This window comes from Parus major, chromosome 2, assembly GCF_001522545.3.
Source record: "Parus major isolate Abel chromosome 2, Parus_major1.1, whole genome shotgun sequence".
Classification (NCBI taxonomy): Eukaryota; Metazoa; Chordata; class Aves; order Passeriformes; family Paridae; genus Parus; species Parus major.
The window spans coordinates 140,952,269-140,956,257 of record NC_031769.1 but is presented as its reverse complement, the minus strand read 5'-3'; the positions used below and the strand labels follow the sequence as shown (position 1 = coordinate 140,956,257).

The following is a 3,989-nucleotide window of genomic DNA, read 5'->3' as shown; positions in this document are numbered from 1 at the left end:
CGCGCCCCCTCCGCGCCCCGATCCGCGGCCGCGCTCTGCCCCCGCCTCCGGCCGGGCGGGAGGGAGGGAGGGAGCTGCGCCGGGAGAAGCGATGGCGCGCTCCGCGGCCCTTTTTATTTATTTTACTATTTTTTTCTGTTGTCTTTTACTACGAGCTGCTTACGGAGATATCGGAAGTAAACATAGTAAAAAAAAAAAAAAAAAAAAAAATTACTAGCAGGGATTAAAGGCAGTTTCTCGCCGCTCCCCTCCTCCCGCTGGCATTCCTGCAAGGGAGAGCGCGGTAACCCCGGTTAGGGGGAAGGGGCTTCACCCGCTCCTCGCCCCCCTCGGGAAGGCTCCGGCACCTTAGGGCCAAACTGGTCCCGCAGCGCAGAGAGGTGGCCCAGGGGCAGCGGGGGAGGCGCGGTTCCCGGCACAAAGGAGCGTGTGTAGCTCGGGCACCCCCCAACCCGGTCTCCGCTTGATTATCCCGCCTCTGCCGGCGTCTGCAGAGGATTAAACCGGGAGAGGGCGGAGGCAGAGCCCCACGGGGTCACCTTGCAGCCACTCTCCCTCTGGCGGTCCCCGCGTGTGCCCCCGCCCCGGCTTGTGCCACCCCTTCTCCGACCACCTCCTCTCGCCCCATGGTGACCTCCCTCCTTTCGCACATCCCCGAGGGATGCGGAGCTGCGGCGGCTGCAGAGCTGTCACGGGACGCTCCCTCCTGTCCCCGCTCCCCATCGCGGGGCGTCCCGCGGGGACCCCGTCTCCGGCGACCCTCCCACACCTGCTGTTCTCCCGTCCCCCGGGGCAGCCGCCAGCCTCCGACGAGCTACGCCCCGCGCATCCTGCCACCACTGCCATCCCCACTCCGGCCTCCGCACCCGCGGGAGGTGGAGGGACACCTCGGTGTGCCCCCTAAACGCTCTCCCGTTCCCGCCGCGGGCGGCCCGCTGGGATGTTCTGTGCCTATATGTGTACTCATTCCCCGCGTCCCGGCATTTTGCTGGGCGCACGCGAGCACGAGCCCTCGGGGTTGTGATGCGGGGGGACCCCGGGCGGGGGGAGCCCGGCGTGGCGCTGGGGGCGGCCCCGGTTCCCACGGCGGCCGCGCCGCTTGCGCGGGGCCAGCGCGCCCCCTCCCGGCCGCCGCCCCCGCCGCGCCGCCCGCGGCAGCCGCGACCCCCGGGCACCGCCGCAGCCGCCAGGAAACAAAACCCATCCGAAACAAACCGAACCAGAGCAAAACAACAGCAAAAAACAAACAAACAAGCAAAGAAAAAAAATCCCATTTTGATTTTTCCGATCGTGTCTGATTAAGAGCGTTTCGCCAAGCAGGGTGTATGCAAACATCGCAGTCCTCACTGAGCAAAGGGTCACCAGGAACTTCTGGACCATCTTCTGTCCCGTGTCCTGTTGATAAAGGAAGGACAGTTTTACCCAGAGAGGGTGACAAAACAAGAGCCATGGCATAGGCATGGTGTAGATGCTTCACCTACTGACATTTCCAGAATAGGATATCCATACCCTTGCTCAGAAATGGCTTAAAATACATTGTGCTATTTTTAAATAATATCCCCCTGTGTCCATAGCAAACCTTGCTGCTGTAAATGGAAGTAACATGACTAAAGGCAGGCCAGAAAGGTGCAAGATCCAAATTACTCTAGTTACAACTCGTGTAAAATGCAATATGGGCACTTTCTATTTAGGAATAGCATCAGTTTCACCAGATACGCAATAAATGTCCTCAAAATTGTAAAAGCCATTGAGGTTCAGACGGAGCTGGTAATAGGTGAAATATTTTGAAATTACTCAGGTACAGATAGGGTTGAAAATCATGATCCTATTCATGGTTGCAATAGAATCACAGGCAACACAATTAACTGTAATATCACAGAGGGTTATGACTTAAAGTGGAGAGGAGTAAGTAACACGAGCAGATGGACTCTTAAAATACCCTGTGTTCACAAGAATGGAAAAACAGGAAGGGAAAACTGGGAGAAATGTGCTATTGAAACAATACAGCCTTTAGAGGAAACAGTCTTTAAAATGTTCTACAGGATTTCTCCAGGCTTGTGCAGACTGTGAGTTCATTTTTGTTGAGGAGCCAGCTCTGAGGTGTACCAGCATGGATCTTATGAGGCAGTTTTAGTGTAGATGAAAAAAAAAAAATATATTTTGCTCTTATTTCTTATGTTCAATCCCAGCTAAAAAAGAACAGAGACAAGGTGTGAAATCATTAAGTATCAATTTCCAGTAAAAGGGCCATTTTGACAAAATAGCTATTATACAGAAAGAATAAATGCACAAGTATAACATTAAGGTGACAGTGACAGCAGAGTCAATTTGATTGCTTTGACATGGAAGGATTTAGTGATCAATCGGAAATGGGAGGGGACTGAGCTGGCACCCCAGGTGGAATTTACGTGTGATGGCAGGGTGCAGACCTGTGAGAACCAGAAATGAAAGCAAAACTTGAAAGAGAAGCAGAGGTGATGGGAAAAGCTCTTGCACCCCCTGTCTGGAAACCCCTGAGACATAATGTGCTGTGTGCCTGTGCTGCCTACTGCATGTTTTGTTCTCAAGAGACATCTGCAATTTCTTTTTCAGAGGACAATAAGACGTCTATTAGTCACGATGAACATTATACTGGGTCCAGCTCTGGGGCCCCCAACATAAGAAAGACATGGACCTGCCAGAGTGAATCCAGAGGAGGCCATGAAGATGATCAGAGGGCTGGAGCACCTCTGTTGTGAGGAAAGGCTGAAAGAATTTGTGTTGTTCAGCCTGGAGAACTTACAGCATGTTCCAGTAACTAAAAAAGGCCTATGAAAAAGCAAGAGAGGGACTTTTGACAAGGGGATGTAGGGATAAGATGAGGGGAAATGGCTTTAAACTGAGAGTGGATCCAGATAAGAGTTTAGGAGGGAATTGTTCACTTTGAGTGTGGTGAGACACTGCAACAGGTTGCTCAGAGAAGTTGTAGCTGTCTTAACCCTGGAAGTGTTCAAGGTCAGACTGGATGGGGCTTTAAAAACTTGGTCTCATGAAAGGTGTCCTTGCCCATGGCAGGGGTATAGAACTAAATGATCCTTAAGGTCCCTTCCAACCCAAACCATTCCATGTGTCTGTGAACTCATAGCTATCTTCAGAAATTTCTGTTGAAAGTTTCGCTCAGCCTCTCTATATCTTTGCAGGTTTCTTCAACAAGTGAGAAACAGGAAAGCACTAGCTTGACACTAATTAGTCTTGGAAAGTCCTAAGTCCTTGAATGACTGATATACCCAAACAAATGTGGCCAGGGCAGTCAGGGCCACTAAAATAGGCTAGCACACTTTCACTGATAGCATCTGTGCAGAGAATTGTGTCCCCACTGCTACCCCAAAAGATGCCAGTCCAAAAAGCAGAGACATACTACAGCATCAAGGAGAATCAGATTTGCCTTATTACCATGAAAGCCAGAAAATATATGAGTTACTTTTTCATCTCTTTCAGCAGCTGTAATTTCTTTAACAATAGGAGGTGAGATATGTGTAGGCAGAAGCTGACAGTGTTTCTGCAAGCTGCACAGCACTGACTAAATTAATAACATCTTCCTACCCCCTTCCTCCAGGCTCAGAGAGACTCATATGCTGTGCTAATGAGTACTTTCTCAGTGGACTTCCCCAGCACAGGGGAGAAATGCAGACATCTGGGAGGGCCACTGACCTTGTCTATTTACTGTGGTGAAAAACAGACTGAAATACACCTCCTGAAGATGGACAGGAGTGTCCACTGCAGTTTCCACCCAGCCAGATCAGTGTAGCAGCCACAGTCCTGAGTCTTCAGAGAGATCATAAAGTATGCAGGAGAAATCAGTGGGTTTTATGGCTGATGTGTTATCAGTAAATATGAATAAGAGAATCAAAACAATATCATAAAATAAAATAAAATAAAATAAAATAAAATAAAATAAAATAAAATAAAATAAAATAAAATAAAATAAAATAAAATAAAATAAAATAAAA

At 49.5% G+C, this 3,989-nt stretch overlaps 1 protein-coding gene and 1 long non-coding RNA gene across 5 annotated transcripts in view; one reads left to right on the top strand and one right to left on the bottom strand.

Annotated features, from left to right (window-relative positions):
- LOC107200994 overlaps positions 1-3,989 on the top strand; it is a 107,669-nt gene that overhangs the window by 1,978 nt on the left and 101,702 nt on the right. The gene's annotated exons all lie outside the window — the stretch shown is intronic.
- MYC (MYC proto-oncogene, bHLH transcription factor) overlaps positions 1-3,989 on the bottom strand; it is a 9,217-nt gene that overhangs the window by 4,222 nt on the left and 1,006 nt on the right. Inside the window, exon 2 of the mRNA XM_015620157.1 lies at positions 530-534. The gene's annotated coding sequence lies outside the window, so the exon portion shown is untranslated. The remainder of the gene's footprint in view (positions 1-529; positions 535-3,989) is intronic.